General features: G+C 36.4%; 1 protein-coding gene and 1 pseudogene across 1 annotated transcript in view; both read left to right on the top strand.

Moving 5' to 3' along the window:
• The window catches only part of RFX7 (regulatory factor X7), a 151,874-nt gene that overhangs the window by 37,611 nt on the left and 91,797 nt on the right, over nucleotides 1-22,466 (top strand). The window lies entirely within an intron of this gene.
• LOC116481716 (hydroxyacyl-coenzyme A dehydrogenase, mitochondrial-like) lies at nucleotides 11,776-14,956 on the top strand (annotated as a pseudogene).

Below are 22,466 nucleotides of genomic sequence, written 5' to 3'. Positions count from 1 at the left end.
TTTTTTGAGGAGCCTCCAAACTATTCTCCATCATGATTGTGCCCCAGCCACTGTGTCCCACTGACAGTGTGTGTGGTTTCTCTTTTCTCCCCATCCTTGCCAGCATTTGTTATTGAGTGTTTTTCTGTGACTGGCTTATTTTACTTAGCATAATGTCTTCAAGGTTCATTTATATTGTAGCATGCATCACAATATTTTTCTTTTTTATGTCTGATGAATAATATTCTGTTGTATATGTGTATCATTTTTTTTTGTCCATTTATCCATCAATAGACACATGCATTGCTTCCACTTTTTGGTTATTGTGAATAGTGCTGCTCCCAACATTAGTGTACAAATGTCTGTTCTAGTCTGTGCATTTATTCTTTTTGATACATACTCAGAAGTGGAACGGCTGGATCATATGGTAATTTTAATATTTTGATGAACCACCATACTGTTTTCCATAACAGCTACACCATTTTCCATCCCTACCAGCAGTACACAAGGATTCCACTTTCTTCACATCTTTACTAACACTTGTTAGTTTTCTGGGTTTTTATTTTTTTTTATTTTTAATAGTAGCTATCCTAATGGATGTGGGGTGGTATCTCTTTTTTTAACCCATGAGCGTCTGATTGCTTTAGCACCGTTTGTTGGAAAAGCTGTCTTTCCTGCATTTAATAACTTTCACTTTTGTCAAAACTCACTTGAGCATATTTGAGTGAGTTTATTTCCAGGTTCTTAGTCATGCTTCACTAATGTATGTTTCTGTCCTCTGCTAATAGCAGGGTAGTGACTAGCTTCATAAAATGAATTGGGAAGTTTTCTCTCATCTTCTGTTTTCTATAAAGGAATGTGTAGAATTGGTGTTAGTTCTTAAATGTTTAGTAGAAATCTCTAGTGAAAATATCTGGGCATTTACATTCAATTTTAAAGTTTTGTTAGTCAAACTTGTGTCAACATAAGGAGAGTGAAAGGGTAAAATCACTCTGGGAGGAGAAGTGAGAGAAGATACTTGCAATATAACTGAAAGAAGATTAGTATTTGAGATAAAGACATTTTACAGATTTCTAAGAGAGAAACAAAATTTGGGCAAAAAGCATAATCAGGCATTTCATAGAAAGGAAATGTGTTGACAAACCTAGAGAAACTTGTTCAGACTTCTTAGTTCTCAGGAAAAGGCAAATTAAGACAGCCTTTTCCTACCCACTGGAATGAGCAAAACATGAGTTTCCTGCTACTGGCAATTACAGCTATCTGTTCTGAAGACTAAAGTGTTACTCACAACTTCATTTTATGTTCTCTCTCCTTTGGTGATGTAGAAAGAGCACTAAATTCAGACTAGGGATTTGGAGAAATTAGACAATATTTTTTGGAGTATGTGCTTTGTCTCACATTTTTGAAATGCTCTCCACAAGCCGTAGAAAACTCTTCCTTCTTAGGGGAAAATACTCTTTTGCCTTTATTGTCCTAATAGATGCCTTTATAGGCATTCAGGTGCCTTTTGGTTCTAGACAATATGATCGTTTCAGACGTTTCTATGTATACTACTTATTCTCATTGGTCAGTTACTTCTTTAAACTTTGTGCTTTGAGGTTCACAGATTCTTAAGCATGCCTAGTTTGAACTGTAGCAGGTTTAGAGTAAGCTGAGTGTTTGACCCTGACTCCCATTTGATTTCATTAAGTTCCTTTTCTGGTCTTAAGAGCATAAGACTAAAATAAGATTATTTGGGATAAGATTTTAATTACACTCATACTATATTCCATTGAATGTAGGTATGGGTAGATAGTATAGCTCCGTAGATCATTGCCTTTTGGTTTTGATCAAATCAAAAAGGTGTTCCTGATCATTTAGTTATTAGACTTTACATTAAAATATTGTTAGGATCTAGACCCTCAAAGCTTTAGCCTACAATACTCTCATATTGCTTACAAATACTCTAGCACTGATTTTCCCTGGGTTTGTAGGAGTAGCCTTACCTGTGCTTTTAAATCAGCATTCCCCAACATGGTCTAATAGTTTCTCAAGATGATCCATGAAAATAAAGTGTTTTTTTTCATTAGTTTGGGAAATGATGTATAGGATAGCTCTCCAACCCACTCTCAAATGGATACAACATATGTTAGCATATTAAGGTTCGTGATCAGGCCAGGCTTAGTGGCTCATGCCCGTAATCCCAACACTTTGGGAGGCCAAGGTGGGCAGATCACCTTAGGCCAGGAGTTCGAGACCAGCCTAGCCAACATGGTGAAACCCCATCTCTACTAAAAATACAAAATTAGCCGAGCGTGGTGGTACGCACCTGTAATCCCAGCTACTCGGAGGCTGAGGCAGGAGAATCACTTGAACCCGGGAGGTAGAAGTTACAATGAGCCAAGATTGGGCCACTGCACTCCAGCCTGGGGCAACAGAGTGAAAGTCCATCTCAAAAAAAAAAAAAAAAAGGTTTTGTTACAGAAAAGAGGTCCCAATAAGACCCCAAGAGAGGGTTATTGGATTAAATGCAAGAAATAATTCAGGGCAGGACCACAGAGTAAAGTGAAAGCAAGTTTATTAAGAAAATAAAGGAATGAAATAATAGCTCCTCTATAGACAGAGAAGCCCTGAGGGCTGCTGGTTAGCCATATTTGTGGTTATTTCTTGATGATATGCTAAATAAGGGGTAGATTATTCATGCTCCCCTTTTTAGACCATATAGGGTAACTTCCTGACATTGTCGTGGCATTTGTAATCTGTCATGGTGTGGGTGGGAGTGTGGCAGTGAGGACGACCAGAGGTCACTCTTGTGGCCATTTTGGTTTTGGTGGGTTTTGGCCGGCTGCTTTACTGCAAACTGTTTTATCAGCAAGGTCTTTATGACCTGTATCTTGTGCTGACCTCCCATCTCATCTTGTGGCTTAGAATGCCTTAACGTCTGGGAATGCAGCCCAGTAGGTTTCAGCCTTATTTTACCCAGCTCCTATTTAAGATGGAGTTGCTCTGGTTCACACGTCTCTGAGAGTTTCATGATCAGTCTCGTACTATAAGGATAGGGGAACTTAATCCTTAAATTAAAATCCAATTTTAAATAATATTAAAATCCTGGCTCATTTTATTTAACCCAGCAATTCCTAAATTTACCTGAACATTAGCCACTTTCTCTGTGGGTTACCTACGGATATTAGTCTTCACAAAGTGTACTTCTAGAATACTGGCAGTATGTCACTAATCTATACTAACTTTGCAGCTTTCTATCTGTTCCAGGTTGTCATATGGTTGGCTTCTCACGTTTTGAGATACCTTTTATATTTGACAACTTACTCCTGCCCATGTTATATTATAATCCCTTACTGACTGTAATACATAAATGCCTTATTATCTGTGCCTGTGATTCTTGGTTTTAAGTGAAGAGCAATAAGATATTAGCTTAGTCACTTTTTTTTTGGTGGGGGGAGGGCAGATATTGAGATACTGATCACTTTGCTGTCCTAGTAAAATCTAGAAAGGAATTAATCTGCATGTATCATGATTGATGGCAGTCTGCCCAAGAGATTGGCAGTTTTATATACATTTTAGATGTGAGCCCTGTCAGAATAATAGATGACCTCTTTTGTCTCTGTATGCTCACCTCTGAGACAGTCATTATACTTTCTTTTTCTTTTTTAGAGACAAGGTCTTGCTCTGTTGCCCAGACTGGAGTGCAGTGGCACAATGATAGCTCACTGCAGCCTCAGACTCCTTGGCTCAAGCCATCCTCCTGCCTCAGCATCCCACATAGCTGGATCTATAAGCACACATCACCACACCTGGCTTGCTTATTTTATTTTATTTTTTTGTAGAGGCAGGATCTCGCTGTGTTGTCCAAGTTGGTCTCAAACTCCTGGCTTCAAGCAATCCTCCTGCCTTAGCCTCCCAAAGTGCTGGGATTACAGGTGTGAGCTACAGCTGCTGGCCCAAACTTTTAAGTATAGCCCATGAGACATGCTGTGCCATAGACATACACTGGCCAGTACAGCAGCCACTAGTTGCATGTGGCTGTTGAATACTTGAAATGTGGCTAAATCAAATTGAGATGTGTTGTAAATATAAAATCCACATTGGATTTCAAAGACTTAGTATGAAAAAGATCTTAACTATCTCAATATTTATATTCATTGCATATCAAAATGTTAATATTTTGACATATTAAAATATTTTACTAAATGTAATATGTTTTTTACTTCTTAATGTACTAGGTAATTTAAGATTGCTATGGTTTGTATTATATTTCTATTGGATAGTGAGACTCTAGGCACTTTTCCCATGAAGTGATTATCTAGGTTTTTATAAAGCTTTCTGGTCTAGGGAAAAATTGTGTTACTAGGCAGTTTTTCTGTGTGGCTGTGTGGTTTTTTTTTTTTTTTTTTGAGACAGAGTCTCGCTCTGTCGCCCAGGCTGGAGTACAGTGACGCGATCTCGGCTCACTGCAAGCTCTGCCTCCCAGGTTCACGCCATTCTCCTGCCTCAGCCTCCCAAGTAGCTGGGACTATAGGTGCCTGCCACCGTGCCCAGCTAATTTTTTTGTATTTTTAGTAGAGACGGGGTTTCACTGTGTTAGCCAGGATGGTCTCGATCTCCTGACCTCGTGATCTGCCTGTCTCGGCCTCCCAAAGTGCTGGGATTACAGGCGTGAGCCACCACGCCCAGCCAGTGTTTTTTAAACTTTTGGCCAAAAAACAAATGATTTCTTATCCATACATCGCTTTGAAGTAGCCCAAAAAGAGACTACTACCAGACATTCCTACATAGAATTATGCTTTAGGCACAGGAAGAAAAATGAAAAATCTAGACGTTTCTAACTATATCCTTAATAAATTATCTTACCTATTTCCACTAATAACTCTTCTATCTTTAAAAATATATCAGTTTTGATATCTTCCTCTCTAGACTATCATTTGAACATTGAGGAGATTACTTCATAATTTTTTGATCTCCTTAGATAGCCTTCTCCTTTATAGATTGAAATGCTTTTAGGCTAGATTTTCTTTCCTTTGGTTCCCTTACTGCCTTGTGGAAGAGAATTTTAATATTAACTATCAAATTGGTTTTCGTATTTTTTTTTGCCTTCTGTGATAAGAAAAGTTCTGTGATTCTTGGGTTTAAGTGGAGGACTACAGGACATTGAACTTGGCGACTTTATTTTTTGGATCAGATTTGGGATACTGAACCCTTTACTGCCCTAATAAACTGTTAACTCTAGAAAAGAGTAATAAGTCATGTCTTACAAGTATACCTGTAGGCTATTTTAGCTACAGTTTTAAGAAATGTTCTCATATTAATTTATATGAGACACTGGTATAGTCCGTAGTCTTCCCATTAAGCACCATTACCGGGATATGCCACCTTAATGGAATTCTCATTTTAACTTCAGCTCTCTAAACCATTTCCATTTTGGTTTTCTTTTTTATAGTCAGTTAAGCACCTAATACCATGGGCTGGTTTAATGCTTTTCAGTTAAAAAAAAAAAAAGACTTGTACATACAAAGCATGTCACCTATATTGGTGACACCTAAAGTACATTGAAAAAATTGAAGTCACATTTATCCCCTCGTTTTTCTCAATTTAACGATCTGCCTTATCTCTGACACAACTTTTTCTTTTTTTTTTTTTTTTTTTTTTTGAGACAGTGTCTCACTTGCCAGGCTGGAGTGCAGTGGTGCGATCTCTGCTCACTGCAACCTCTGATTCCCTGATTCAAGCAATTCTCCTGCCTCAGCCTCCCGAGTAGCTGGGATTACAGGCATGCACCACCACGCCCAGCTAATTTTTGTATTTTTAGTAGAGACCGGGTTTTACCATGTTGGCCAGGATGGTCTCGATCTCCTGACCTCGTGATCCGCCCACCTTGACCTCCCAAAGTGCTGGGATTACGGCACTTCTACAACTTTTTCTTAATGTAACATTAGATACTAAGCTGCATGGTTTGTAACTTCCTCTGAAACTATGCAGTAGGGGAAGAAGAGTTGTTTTCCCCACTGTGCAATCCAGTGATGTTATCTTGCCCTGTGTTTTAGCTTCTTTTTAAATGTTTTATATGTTATAAAAACTTAAACAGTAACAAAAAGTTTAAAAAGATTTTTAAACGTTTGAAAAGAAAGTAAAGGCTTAAAATCTCATCTCCCAGAGAGAACAGTCATCCTTACAGATGGGTCGCTGTGCATGCAGCGATCTCATGTTTTCATTTCATTATTTTTATGGAGATTGTTTCCTGTTCTGTAGACTAGGTAAATTTGCCTGTATTTGAAACCTGCACCTACCTCTGAAGGTTCAGCACTAGAGGGCATTGACCTTTAATTCAGCTTATTTACTGACAATATATAATGTTTCTATGACAAAGGAAGTTCCAACATGGTAAGACTGGGACACAAAATGTTCTTCTTGATTAAAATCCCAGTGTAAAGTGGAGGCATTATTATCAGACATAATCATAGCATTTTAAACTGGATAATGGAGCCAAATAAAAATCAGTGTGTGACCTTGTACAAGTCATTTTTTTATCCTAATTTGTAAATGAAAGGGTTAGACTAGATTTAGTTTTAATGTAGCATTTATTAAGAACCTATTACATGCTTGTTATTACAATATGGCTTTTTATGTAAATGTTGAATCTTTATTTAAAAAACTCGATGAGATGTATGCCTCAGTGGAAAAATGATTCATCTAAGGTAAGGGCATACAGCTAGTAGTTGCAGAATTGGAATTCTTCCTGTCAAGACCATGTTTTTGGTTCCTGCTATATTTACCATGGTGTTTCTTACTAGATAAATTTATTTGAAGATCTTCTTAACTTTAAGGAGTATATTATATGTGCAAATGCTTTCCTGTTATTTGACATATTTGAATCCTGTTGACTCTTTGAGCTTTTAATATTAATATCAACCTGAAAATGCTTGCATTGAAGAAAACAGGGAAGGCATATAGATTGAGACTAAAGAGAGCAGCACAATTTGTTCAGTACTCTGCCTCCCCAAAATACGTATTTTTACAATCCTGTTAGGGCAAATGAGTTATTTTTAAATATTACAGTGGTAAAATTCAGCATTTGGAGCAACCAGCAATCACATAAGGAAAGATACCTATACGTGGAAGGACAGCAAAAAAGGAAAATAACTCATTAGAAAGCAAAAATGAGTCATCATATCCTATACTTTCAAATAATATTCTTTCAGTATCACTCAGTGGTAACTTAAGTAAATACTGATTAACAGTCACTCAGTAGACTGGTTATAGTGGTTGAATCTTTGATTTACAGCCTTCTCTTGTAAATTTTAAGTTTTTCACAGTTTAAATCAATATCAGAAGGTTTTTAGGTCTCAGACTCCAGTCTCTTAGCTGTAGGTCCTACATGGTTTATTTGCTTTTCCTTTTAAAAGGATCTGCTAAGTCCTTCCTCTCTTTTAACTTTTTTTTTCCTTTGTCAGAGATGGGGTCTTGCTATGTTGAACAGGGTGGTCTTGAACTCCTGGCCTCAAGTGATCCTCCCATCTTGGCCTCCCAAAGTGCTGGGTTTACAGGCCTGAGCCACCACACCCAGCCCCCACTTTTAACTTTTCATTGTAAAAAATTTCGAATGTATACAAAAGGAGAGAAAAGACATTGAACTCTCAGGTCTTTATTATTCAACTTTAACAATTAGTTTCATAGCTAATCTTATTTATCTGTAATTCTTCATTGGTTATTTTGAAGGGAATCCCAGACATCATATCCCATTTACAGTTTGTTTGAATCAGTGTCCTTATGGCTACTGGTGGATATCTCTTAAACTCTAGATCCCTTTAAAAATTTTTTTCTTGAAGTTTTTTATTTGTTGAAGAAATTGGATCCTTTGTCCTGTGGAGTTTCCCACAGTCTGGATTTGCTGACTTTATCTTCATGGTGCTATGTAGCATATTCCTCTTCCCCTTTATTACTATAAATTGGTAGTTAAATAGAGATATGTTTCAATATTTCAGCAAGAATACTTTGTAGGTGGTATTGCGTACTTACATTGGGAGGCTGAGCCCCTTTTACTCTAATGGAACATACTTCCTTGACTATACTGAACTAGACATGTTGCTCTAGGGAGAGATGTTTTTCTTTTGAGGGCGTCTGAGGCAAAAGTCATTCTAGGTCCCATTCTTCTGTTTCTTTTTTATACTGCCTCCACTACAGCATTCGCCTTTGAACTTCAGGTTAGGGATTGTTGGGAAGAGACTATTACCCACCTGTTGTATGCTCCTAAATTATTTAGTTAAGGAATGTAGAAACCAAATGACTATTCTGAATAGTAGCAAATACAGTATATCTAAAAAAGTTTTTCCCATCTCTTTAGGTTTCCTGTGGTACATATAGCCACCGTCCCTACGGGAAAGGTTCAGCTAGCATTGCTGTGTCAAGTTCTGAATATATCATTGCCCTTTTGTACCTAGGCTTTCTTGAACATTCTGCAAAGACTTAATAAATGATATTTATAACATCACAATTTTCTGGATTTTGAACTAATTCAGCACTAGCAAGGCCATATTCTCATCCTGGAGGAGAGAAAGCAGAGTCAGTGCCCAGATGCACTTAAGTGATATATTTACCTCTAGCTTTCCAGAATCCTGGAAAGCCCATCTTCCTGCAGTCCACCCCTTGAATCTGTTTTAATACCCTTTGACTTCTGTGGTTCTAATATATAGTTTGTATCAAAGACCATGATCCAAATACTTTTTTTCCACACTCCTATCCCTACTTTGCTTCCCTTTCTCTCCCTTCTCTTTCTTCCATCCTTCCTTTTATTGGTCACATGTTTACAATTGCCTAATGTGTACCAGGCAAAGTGCTAGACTCAGGAAGCAGGTTAACAAGACATAGGCCTTGTGTGCAAGGGAAGGGATGGCCCACTGGGACATTTCATTATCTATATGAAAAAAAAACTATCACATCACACATAGAATCCAGAAAAACTCAGCCCCCAAATGTGAAAAGCAAAAGTTTAGAAGAAAATAAAATAACTTTGTGAGCTCACGGTGAGGAAGATTTTTTAAAACACGTCAGAAGTACTTTTCATAAAGAAAAATATTTGACTATTAAAATAAAAATTTTCCTTGGACAATGAACACTGTTAAAAAGCAACATGCTGCTGATGGCAATGTAACTCAAGTAATTGACAAAAGATTAGTATCTAAAGTATAAAAAGAGCTCCTATTAGTAAATAAAATAATAAAAACAACCATGTAGAAAAAGGGGTAAAGGATATCAGTAGGCAATTCACAGAAGAAAACTTAGTGGTCAGCAAATACATTAAGGTGTTCAACATCACTGAAAAAAAAAATGCATTTTAAAACAAAATATTTCATACCCTTCCGATTGGCAGAAGTCTGTCATTACCAATTTTGGAGAGGATAGAGAGAAATCAGTCTTATACACAGCTGATGGAGTATAGATTGGCCAAAATTACCTTGAAAGGCAATTTGGCAATAATTAGAAAGTTGAAGATCAACATACTGTAGTGCGTGTGGGTATATTTGTGTATGTGTCCAAGAAAAAGTCCTGCAATATGAATAACAAGATCTCCATACCAAACATTTGTTGCAATGTTGTATGTTACAGTACAGAGCTGGAAATACTGTAAGAGCCCATTATTAAAGAATAAATAAAACGATATGTTCAAACAATGGAATATTGTGCATATTAGTTTGCTAGGGCAACCATAACAAAGTACCACAGACTTGATGGCTTAATAGAAATTTATTTATTTATTTTTTTATTTTTTTATTTTTTTACCAGTTCTGGTGGCTTGAGGTCTAAGATCAAGGTGCCAGCAGGGTTGATTCCTTCCGAGTGCTGTATCCGTTCCATCAGATACAGCACTTGGGGGTTAGGGCTTCAACGTACAAATCTGGGGAGGGGTCTGGACACACAATTGAATCCACACTTCTATGTAACAGTTAAAATGGGTAAACTAGAATGTATCCAAATAAACTTCTAATGCCTATTAAGTAAATTTTTTTTTAAAAAGAGTGATACATGCTGCAGAACTTCATGCCTGTGAAGTAAATAAAACTATTATATTGTTTATGGAGATAGTCAACATTTGTAGTAAATGTATATACATTCATGGGAATAATAACAACTTCTGGATAGCAGTCACCACTGAGAAAGGAATGGTGGAATGAGATAGGAAAAGATCCCATGGGGACTTTATCCGTAAAGTTTTCTTCCTTAAAGAAAAAAGGAAAAAGTTCAAGTTTGTTCAAACTGGCTAGCAAGTACATGGGTGTTATATTATTCTTTATGACTTTCCTATATATTTGGAACCTGATAATATTTTTTAAAAAGCAAAGAAAATATATGAATGAAATAATGTTATTAATAGAAGTTGAAAATTCATTTGAGTAATATGATCTAGTAATCAAATATCAGGCACAAGTTACCTTATGATAAAGTTCATTCTTCTGGTTGAAATTAGTTTTTATGTTTAGAACAACAATAAAATCAATAAATCTTTATAGCATCCTATGTCAAAAGCAAGAAGTTTACTTTCCATACATAAAAATGTGTGAGCTTTCGAAATGACTCATTTGTAGAGCATTGAGTTGTGTATATTAGGGAACTTCTTACAGTGTAACACAATATATAGCATATGACATTTTGTTCTAGAGCAGTGGCTCTCAACTAGGAACATGTGGAAATAATGTGGGGCAATTTTAGTTGTCAGAATGTCTAGGAAGCACTGCTGGCGTTTAGTGAACACCACTGTACAATTCCAAACATCTTATAATGCATCTGATAAACCCATAAAGTAAAGCAGGGTGCCATCCTAAATGTCAGTACCTGGTTGAGAAACATTGGTCTTTGGTTAATTTCCTTTCATGAAAAGTAGAGTCTCTAAAACTCATAAGAGCAGGCAAACACTAAGAACAATGACTATTTCAAAGGCAACTTGGATTACAGAGAGAAACAGAATTGATAGTTTGGAATCTGTTGATTAGGCACTAGTAGTATCTAAAGGAAGTTTTTTCTTAATTTTATGATCCTAATTATCTTTTATTAAGTAAAATTAATAACATAAAAATTAACCACATAAAGTGTACGATTCAGTAGCATTTAGTAACTTTACAGTGTTATGTAGCCATCACCTCTATCTAGTTCCAGAACATTTTTCATCATCCAAAAGGAATATGCATTAAGCAGTCACTCTTCATTTCCCCAACCCCAACCAACCACTCGTCTGCTTTCTATCTCTCTGGATATAGCTATTCCGGAGATTTTGTATACAGGGAGTCATACAATGTGTGACCTTTTATGTTTGCCTTATTTCACTTAGCATAAAGTTTTCAAGGTTTATCCGTATTGTAGCATGTGTTGGTACTTCATTCCTTTTTATGGTTGAATAATATTTCATTTTAATACTATATCACATTTTGTTTATCTGTTCATCCATCAATGGTCATTTGGGTTGTTTCCTCCGTTTGACTCTTGTGAACAGTGCTGCTATGAACATCAGCACATTTGTGTAGAGGTTTTTGTTTGCATTCCTATTTTTATTTCTTTGGGTGGAATTGTTAGGTCAAGTGGTAATTCTCTGTTTTAGCTTTTTGAAGATATGTCAAGTTTTTCAAGCCGTACCATCTTTCATTCCCACAAGCAATGTGCAAGGATTCCACTTTCTCCCCATCCTTACCAACAGAATCCATTATTTTTAAGAAGACAAAGCAAATGAATTTAAATGTCTTCATGGTGTGATTCCGAATGTTTTTTATTTCCTTTTTTTAGCATTAGCCACTATTGTGACTATTGTTATTTTTTAAATATAAAAAATTTTGTTTTATAGCATATGAGCAAACAAAAGTAAAACTAAATAGTTTTCATTTAATATAAGCAAGTATAAGGTAAAAATAAGTTTTGCTATGATGGACTGTGAGCCAAGTCACAACCTGCAAAAGGGATCTGAAGTCAATGTGTTTTTAACAGAATTAATTATTTTATAGGGGTAGAAGCTAAGAGTTTGATGTGTCGTGGTAAGGATAGAATGAAAGAGCTTCTTCTAGTTGATCTGTTATAGTGTACCTCCTCTATCTCAGATTGTCTTTGGGTTAAATCTAGTATCTGGTATTCACAGATACCTCTGTTTCTACAACACAAGAAATTTGAATCAAGTATATAGGAATTGTGAGTCACTCTGACTTCAGACTTAAGGACTCCAAATAAATGTAAAAATAGCATTGAACTTTTGGATAGAGGCTAAACTAGGTGTTGGAAGGGGTAAGTGAGAGTCTGCTAGAATATTTTCTGCAGTAAAAAATAGTTTATCAACAATTTGTTGAAACTGGGGAAACAGATTCTGAAATGTTTCTAGCAAACAAGATATCTAAATGTTCTTTCTGTCATACTGTTACTTACATTGTATTATATACTATATGTGTTTGGCCCATGACTGCTAATTTATTTATTGTATCATGTTTAAATTTGAATAAAGGGAAATATTACATGGTATTTTTGTAACATTTCTTTGTGAGAAAGTAGGATTAGACTTTTTTTAATTTTTAAACACGTGCTTCCTAAAATTTATTATTTCTTGTGTGTAGCCCCCTAGATAAGAAAGCTTTATCTAGCTTTACCCTATAGTTTGATTTAGAGAAAACACAATATGCTTTCTCAAGCTATATCTCTGTTGCTTAAATTTTTATCTGCTTTATTGCTGGTGTTTTCCCCCACTTCCCTCCTACTTTATATCAATAACATTCTGGTAATATGACTTGAGATGTAAATCTTGAAAGATTTAGAAGATGAGTAGTTAGCATGTTCCATAAATGTAATAGTTATGATACCACAGCACAATTATGGTACTGATATTTTGTTTTTTAAAATCTAATACCAAAATACCAGACTGATGCTATTTAATTAAAATTTTTGTAAAAGTTAAAGTTAAAAATCAGCAAAACAGGAAGTTCAATGCCTGTCATATCAATTATCAACAATCATCAATTTAAAAAATTAGAAAAATATTAATGTTGAGCATACATTGTCATTTGAACAAAACTTATTTGCAGATAAAATTAGTAAGATCGTTTTATTCAAAAATAAAAAATGGCCTCAGAGGCTGCCCGTCTGCTGGTCCCCACACCACACCACACGCGCCTTTCCTGCCTTGGTCTTGTTGCAGTCGCCACTGCCACTGCACCAGGGCTTTCATCACCAGGCAGTTCATGCATTCTTTGCCTGCCTTGTCCACATCCTTGGGCAAGAAAAATCATCATCAAGCACATGATGGTCATCAGCATCACACAGGTTGCTGCAGTGACTGGCCACACAGTAGTGTTGCTAGACCAGACAGAGGACATCTTGGCAAAATATAAAGAGGGAATTGAGAAAAGCCTTAGGAAAGTGACAAAGAAGTAGTTTGTAGAAAACACTAAGGCTGCTGATGAATTTGTGGAGAAAACCCTAAGCAGCATATCAACCAGCAGAGATGCAATATCCGTAGTCCACAGCACAGACCTGGTGGTAGAGGCCATTGTAGAAAATCTAAAGGTGAAAATCAAGCTCTCCAAGAGGTTGGACAAGTTTGTTGCTGAACATACAACTTTGCCAGCAACACTTCCTCTTTGAAAATTACAAGCATAGCCAATGCTACCACCAAACAAGACCAATTTGCTGGCCTCCATTTACTCAACCCAGTGCCCCTGATGAAATTTGTAGAGGTCTTTAAAACACCAATGACCACCCGAAAGACATTTGAATCTTTGGTAAACTTGAGCAAAACCCTGGGAAAGCATCCTGTTTCTTGCAAGGACACTCCTGGGTTTATTGTCAGCTGTCTCAGGATTCAACACCTCATGGAAGCAGTCAGGCTGCATGAATGAGGTGACGTATCCAAGGAAAACACTGACACTGCTATGAAGTTAGGAGCCAGGTACCCCATCGACTCACTTGAGCTTCTAGATTACGTTGGGCTGGATTCTGTGCAGTTCATCATGGATGGATGGCATGAAATAGATACAAAGAACCCCATATTTCAGCCCAGCCCATCCTTAAAAAAGCTGATGGCAGAGAAGAAGCTTGGCAAGAAGTCTGGAGAAGGATTTTACAAATACATGTGATGCTCAGCTTCTCTGGCACTGAGAAGAACCCCTGTGAGCACTTACCAGCTAGCACCCAAAGTGCCTGTGAGAATACTCTTTGGTCAGACATTCCCTCATACAGCACAGTCTATTTGATAAGCATTTCGATTGTAATCTATCTGAAGTTATTATTACACTAGTTACAGTAGTAACAGATTCTACCATTAAGAACTAATTCCCATGTTTAGTCTGTTTATTTCTGTGTATTTTCTAAAAAGCTTTATACTGTTGGTGCCTTGGAACAAATGCTGTCATTTTTGTAAAGAATTGCCTGAATTCATTCTCTCATAAGGGGAAGATACTTGCTCTGAGAGTGAGAGTGAGAGTGTATTGTGTTCATTGTTGCTGTGTGGCAGTCACAAGCCATTGGGACAGACAGGGTGTGTCTGTGGAGTGCTCCAGCAAGCAGCACCTGAATCTTGCCTTTATGAGAACATTTTGCCCCTTGCAGCCTTGAGCCTTACCCTACCTTCTGGGCACCATATAAGATGTTATATCTCCATTCAGCTGATCATCAAGACGCTGCTGCTGTCTGGGTGGGCTTATCTCCATGTGCTTGGTTTGCAGTAAGAGGTCAGTTTTCCTGGTCATTCAGTTCCACAGATCGTAATAATTACTATCTGTCTGGTTTTTTTTTTCCACAAGAAATCAGTGTTGCAAAATTGCCTATAAATGGACTCTAATAAAATACAGTCTTTTAGTCTGTCAAAATTTGAATTGAAATAAACATGTATAAAATAAAATTGTTTAAGAAACCCCAAAATAATAAATGAACATTTAAATTATGAAATATTTAAAAGTCAAATATTATCTACTTTTATAAAGTGCAGGCTCAGATGTGCATTGGTTGTTTATTATTGAGTGATACGTGTATTTTTGTGCATATTTTTCCAGCTGCTGAAAATGCTTTCTTAACTAGTTGGAGTAACGGTAAAAAGATAGATAATTGCAAATATATTCTTCTAACTCCTTTGTCCATAGGTAGTTCCATTTCTTTTTTGATAACTTTGAGGTTTTATTTGAAATTTTATTTACTTGAGTTTTCATATATTTAATTTTTTAATCAAAGTTTTAGGAACTTATAATTTATTGACTCAAAAAGATATTACAAAACCTGCTGAGAAAAACCGCAGTTACCCAAACCACTAACTCATTGCCTGTCAGAGAGAACCAGGTCCTTTCTCTTCTTTTACATTCCTACCTTTGTCCAGTGACAAACATTGGCCAGAGAGGAAGGGAGCCCTACTGATGGTGAAAAGTCCAGCTTCCTGGGTTATCACAGAGGGTAGAGAGTGATTTCAAAGAGCAAACAGAAAATAGCCAGCCTAAATAGATTTAATTTCTAAGATGTCTCTTTTTAATTTTCTGAATATACTTTAAAACTATATATATATAAATACTATATATATATATAGTATCCAATTTGTGTTTCTTGAATGCAGTGTCTTCCCTTAACCTTTGTGAGGATTAAAATTTTGTTTTCTTTTTGCATAGTGTTATTTCTTCCAAGTAAGGGTTTCACCCTCTTTTTTCCTGTCTTTCATATTGGAGAGTTTTTTCCAGTTGTCTATCCATCTGAGTATGTTTAAGAGTGGGGCACAAAAAGTTGATAGGAAGCTCTTCATGTGTAGCTGGTGCTTCTGCTGTCTGATTCAGTAGGTCTGTAGTGGGACCCATAAATTTGCATTTTAACTAGTTCCCAGGAATACTGATACTGTTAGTCCAGGAATCATGTTTTTAAGAACCACTTTATTAGGGAGTGCTTTTGTGATTCACATCTATGGAAGGGAACAGATGGGAAGGAAACAGCTTGGGCAGAGGGAAAGTTGAACTGCAATGCTGAAGAGTTGTGAAGATAGAATGACCAATCAAAGCTGTCCCAGGTTGGGGGAAGGGACTGGGCCTTAATATCCCCATGTTGATTAGTGTCTAGATATGGGCTGTCCCTGGCAATTGGTATGACCTTGAGAAGTGATATTTCCTTCAGCCTAAGCAATCATACCCAAGGGCACAGACACCGAATGCTGACAGACACCCACGCTTTGTGCTGCACTGCATTGCACTCCCAGTAGTGGACAAAATTCTTTCCTGAAAGGGGGAAATGGAGCATTGCATTATGTTGTCTGTAGATGATCCTTCACAGTCAGCAGGAGAGTCTCATCCTGAGAGAGATACTTTTTCTAATTTTTCCTTTACCATGAATTAATTTTATCTACTGTAGAACTTCACATAAGTAAAATCATACAGAATGAACTTTTCTAGGTGTTTTATATGGCTCAGTATAATATTTATTAGATTCATCCATGTTCCTCTATGTATGTATGGGTTTCTTTTAATTGCTGAGTAGTATTCCATTGTGTGACTATGCCACAAAGCGTGTATTTATTCTTACATTGATATCATTTGGTTTGATTCCGGTTTGGAATTATTATAAAGATGCTATGAACATTATTTTTCTTCAACATCTGTTTTGTGGACATCTAGTTTGATTCCTGTTGGATAAATACTTATGGTAGGTTTATGTCTAAATGCTAAACTAGTCCAAGGTGGTTTTGCCTTTCACATTCCCACCATAAATATATGAGAGTTATGGTTGCTTCAAAGCCTTGCCAATATTTTGGTTTTTGGAATTTTAAATTTAAGCCTCCTAATGGTGTATTGTTGCAATTTTGATTTGTATTTCCTTGGTGGCTTGGTTCCTTGAACATCTTTTCATGTGTTTATTGGACATTTGTGTACCTTTTTTGTGAAATATCTATTCTAGTTGTTTGCTCTTTATTAATTGAGTTACCTGTCTTTACTACGGAGTTGTAGGAGTTCCTTATGTATTCTGGGCATAAGTCTTTTGTCAGATAATGTTTTTCGAGTATTTTGTATAGTTGATGTTTTTTTTACTGTCTTAATTGATGTCTTTCAGTGAATAGAAGTTTATTCTTATTTCGATGGGGTCTGATTTATTTTTATTTTTAGAAACAGGGTCTTGCTCTGTTGTCCTGGCTGAAGTGCAGTAACGTGATCAGAGCTCACTGAAGCCTTGAACTCCTGGGCTCAAGCGATTCTCAGCCTCCAAGTAGCTAAAGGCTACAGGCATGCACCACCACGCCTGGCTTTTTAAAAAAAAATTTGTAGAAATAGTCTCACTGTGTTGCCCAGGCTGGTCTCAAACTCCTGGCCTCAAGCAATTTTTCCACCTTGGCCTTCCAAAGCCTTTTTAAAAATGTTTATTGCAGTGGCTTACGCTTGTAATCCCAGCATTTTGGGAGGCCGAGATGGGTGGATCACCTGAGGTCAGGAGTTCAAGACCAGCATGGCCAACATGACAAAACCCCATCTCTACTAAAAATACAAAAATCAGCTGGGCGTGGTGTCATAGCTACTGGGGAGGCTGAGGCAAGAGAATCACTTGAACCCCGGAGGTGGAGGTTGCAGTGAGCCGAGGTGGCACCACTGCACTCTAGCCTGGGTGACAAAGACTCTGTCTCAAAAAGAAAAAGAAAAAAAAATGTTTATTGCTTCTGTAACCCTAAGAAATCTTTGTCAGCTCTCACATCAGATTCTCCTATGGTTTCTTCTAGACACTTTAAGCTTCAGCTCAAATTTTTCTATAGTATGAGGTTTGTACATTTGTTTACAGATGTGTCTAGTTACTCCATCAGGATTTGTAGTAAGGATTTTCTTTTGTCCCTCGAATTGCTTTGGTACCTCTGCTGCAAATCAGTTTACTATGTAGAAGTCAGGTATCATTAGTCAGGTTTCATTCATACAACTTTTTCATTGCATGCAATGTTACTTTTTTCTGGCTGCTTTCGCAGTGTGCTTTTTATCTTTGTTTTTTGATCCTTTCGACTATGTGTGGGTTTCTTTATAATTATCCTGCTTGGAATTTGCTGAACTTCTTGGATCTAGAAGTTTGTGTTTTTCATGGGATTTGGGAATACTTTGGCCATTTATTAAACATTATATTTTTCTGTCTCATTATCTCTCCTCTCCCATTGTACATAGTTAGACCACTTGATATTGCACTTTAAATTTCTGAAGCTCTGTTTATTATTTTTAACAAGTCTTTTCTTCACTTTCAATAGACCTATTGATTTTCCAGTTAAGTGACCCTTTTTCTGCCATCTGATCTCAAATTAAGGTCATCCAATGAATTTTTCATTTCAGACATTGTAACTTTTAAGTTCTAGAACTTCCATTTGGTTTTTTTCATAACTTCCATTTCTCAGCTGAGATTTCCCCATGCGAACATTTATTATGACCATATTTTCCTTTAAATACTTGAACATGTTTATAATACTTGCTTTGAAGTCCTTGTCTGCTAATTCTGACACTTTGGATCATTCAGGATTTAGTGTCTGTGAGCTGCTTTTTCTCTTGACTCTAGGTCTTTTTTTCCTGTTTGTTCACTATAGTGTATTTTGCTTGTGTCATGGGCATTATCAGTGATACGTTATAGACTTTGGATTCTGTTCTTTTTCTCTGATGAGTGTTGACTTTTTGTCTTAGTAGACATCTAATGTGGCTGGATTCAAACCCCAACTTTATTTTTTCTGTGACAGGCAGCAGCAGAAATCTCATCTCAGATCCTTCCACCTTCCAGCTGTTTCTTTTTGTGAAGAACCTTGGAGTCTTCCTCAAACTAGGGTCATTCAAATACTGGGCGTAGTTCATATAGAAATTTTGGAGCACTTTCCTCTCTGGGATTTCACCTTTCACTTTTAAGCTGCCTTGGCAACCCCAAACTTTGTCCTTTTTAAGCTAGCAAGACAACAGATACCTGTGTCAGTCTAAGTGACCATTGCCACATGGGCTGATAAGTACCCTCAGGCAAAAGCCTTATAAAAATTCTACTAGTGCACTTTGGGAGTTCGAGGCAGGCGGATTGCTTGAGCTCAGGAGTTCTAGACCAGCCTGGGCAACACAGTGAAACCCCATCTCTACTTAAATACGAAAAATTAGCCAGGTGTGGCAACATACGCCTGTAATCCCAGCTACTCAGGAGGCTGAGGCAGGAGAATCATTTGAACCCAGGAGGCGGAGGTTGCAGTGAGCTGAGATCATGCGTCTGCCCTCCAGCCTGGGTGACAGAGCAAGACTCCATCTTTAAAAAAAAAAAAAAAAAAAAGTTCTACCAGTACAGTTTTCTCATTTAAGGCTAACTTCCTTCCAGTTGCTTCCTGCTTTTGATGACTCTTTTGACTTAATGTTTGTTTTTATATTTTGTCCAGAATGTATAATTGTTGTGTGTGGCAAGTTTATTTTAATATATGTTAACTTGTCATTATCTGAAGCAGAACACTGAAGCATTATTTTAATTGAAACAATTAAAACAAAGTATATTCAGGTAATAGTTTAGGAAACTATGAAACATCCACTAAATGGAATATTACAAAAAATACATTACATTAAAAATTTGAAGACTATTAGTAGAACATTATTTTGGTAAATTTAAATAATACCCTGCTTTGATTATAGCTGTGTTAAAAATTAGATATGTTCATGAATACATACAGGAGAGAATATGGGAAAGAAGAAAAGAGTTTATTGGTTGTAGTGGTGGAATTTGGGGGAAGTTTTCAAAAATATTCCATTAACACTGGTATAAAACTATGGTGTGTTTATTATACACACACATATATGTATAGATATGTGCGTATATTATACATATATACACATACACACTTATGTATACAGTTTATATGTATACATATAGTATATGTATACACCCATATAATAAAAGACTCCTAGACGGTATAGTTGAGCTCTTGTGGCAGGATTTTCACCCCACACTCCGGACATAAACTGTTGATAAGATATATACAAAAAGGTTATATACATATATAAAAGCTTCAAATCAAGAAAGAGAAATTAAATTCATAGGTGCTAGTAACAAGTTAACAACAGGGGAGCTTACTTAAGAAAGGTGGTAAGCAGGAGCTACTTTCTAAATGACCCATAGTGGTTTTCATGTCCTCATACAGATCTTAAATGCTGGGGATTGATGTCTTCATGTTCATAGGAAAGTCTAGGCCACATACTCTGTGCCCTCACAAAGTAGTTGGAACTGATCAACTAAAGCATAGAACCTGAGGAGAGATTTTTTACCTATGAAATGGGACTAAAACAGGGAACCCACAGACAGAACCAGGAAGTTTCAGGTAAGCTTGCTGTTTGCTCTGGGCATGTAGAAGGGTAAAATATGAGAACCAGAGCCTTAAGCCTGTTTTATAGATGAGTGTGGAATTTCATTTGATATAACAGTTTCCTTTTGGTACAAGGACTCTAAATCAATAAATCTGTATACAAATTGGTCTGGAACCATTAAACCCTTAGAAATTCAGCAGAGACAAATGTGAAACTGCTTCTATAACCCACAGGATATAAGACTCCTCTGAAAAATAATCTTTGTGAAGATAAGTTCATAATTAAAAAATTTCAAATCATGAGAGAAATTAATGCCAATCCAGGTATACAGGACTTCCATGGAGAAAATATCCTCACTTAAAATGAACTCATGATTAAATTAAAAAGCATAAATTACACAAAGAAAGGGAGACTGACCACAGACTTCTCATCAGTAGTAAAAACCAGAAAACAGAAAGATGGTTTAACAAAATTAACATGCAATAGAGTAGAGCTTAAGACAAAATGGCATTACTGAGTTTAAAGGACACTAGGTCATGATAAAAGGAATATACTACCAAGAAAATGTAAAAATTATAGTCTTATTTATATAGAATATAGTCTTAGCAGTATAGTCTTAGAGTTAAGAAGGCAAAAATTGACAATTCCAAAGGGAAATTAATAAACGTCTAGTTGTAGTTGGATATTTAACATATGTCAGAAACTGGTAGATAAAATGGCAACAAAATATTTAAACAGCATAATTAACTTGATTAAATGTAGATCTATATGGAAATCCCTCTAGCAGATAAATAGAGAATATAGGTTTATTTAAAGGATACATAGATTCTTAAAAAATATGACTGTGACTTGGGTCCCAAAGAAAGTTTTCATCATGAAAAATATATTCCCTGGCTGAAGTGAAAAAATAATTGGTTGGTAGTAGATAGTTTAAAAATAAAATACATACATATACATGGACATCAAATACTAAGTTATAAAATATTTAAAATTAAATAACAAAATACTACATAGCGAAATTTGTAGGTTCCAGTTAATGGAAATTTTTCAGGAATAGAAAGATAAAGTCTTTCTTGTGTGTGCTTATTAAAAACAAAGAAGTAAGGGGAAAATGTGTTTTGTATTCAACTTTAACAGCATAAATACAAATAATGCAGAAGAAAAACAAAAAATAAAAACTGATGAGATGTCAAAAAAGCTCAATCAAGAAAACTCAAAGCTAGTTTTTTAAAAAGATACATAGATAAACCTCTTTGCCGGGTACTGTTCCTTGTGTTGGGAATATAGTAGTAAGCAAATCATACCAATTTCTGTCTTTATAAGCTAGTGGGGATGTTGGACAAACAGATAAATGCCAGTGGCAGTAATTATAATAAAGACAAAGCAACGTGAATGACAAGATACAGTCAGAGAAGGTTTCTAAGGAGATAATGTTTGAACCACTGAGCACAGAAAAGGGAGCAAACCAGGCAGATAGCACTTTTGAAGAGTGTTCCTTGGCAGAGAGTACAGAAGAACAAAAGCCTTAACTATCATACTAGTAGGACTAAAAGAAAAGTGCCTTAAATTGATAGAGAACATTTACCAAAACAGATGTGACCGGAATTATTCTTGATTACACAAAGTTTAGAAGTAAATTCTTTAATGCGGAAACAAAACAAGGATATCTTCTATCACTGCTACTCTTTATTATATTGGAGATTTTAGCCAAAGTAATTAGATAAGAAAAAGAAGGGGGAAAGAGACATAAAGATTGGAAAGGAAGAAAAATATTAATTATAAATGAAATGATTATCTACAAGAGAATCTACATACTGTTAGAACTGTCCAGGTGCGGTGGCTCACACCTGTAATCCCAGCACTTTGGGAGGCCAAGGCAGGTGGATCATGTGAGGTTGGGAGTTTGAGACCAGCCTGACCAACATGGAGAAACTCCGTCTCTACTAAAAAAAAAAAATACAAAATTAGCCGGGTGTGGTGGCACATGCCTCTAATCCCAGTACTCAGGAGGCTGAGGCAGGACAATCGCTTGAACCTGGGAGGTGGAGGTTGCGGTGAGCCGCGATGGCGTACTGCATTCCAGCCTGGGCAACAAAAGCAAAACTCTGTCAAAAAAAAAAAAAAAAAATCTACATGCTATTAGAACTAATAAGAGTTCATGAAGGTTGCTGGAGATAAGGTCAACATAGAGAACCAATAGTTTGCCTGAACATCAACACACAGATAAAATTC

The sequence above is a fragment of the Hylobates moloch genome, unplaced genomic scaffold (genome assembly GCF_009828535.3).
Source record: "Hylobates moloch isolate HMO894 unplaced genomic scaffold, HMol_V3 SCAFFOLD_14, whole genome shotgun sequence".
NCBI classification, from domain to species: Eukaryota; Metazoa; Chordata; class Mammalia; order Primates; family Hylobatidae; genus Hylobates; species Hylobates moloch.
The sequence above is the reverse complement of the archived record's forward strand: the minus strand, read 5'-3'. Positions and strand labels throughout refer to the sequence as shown.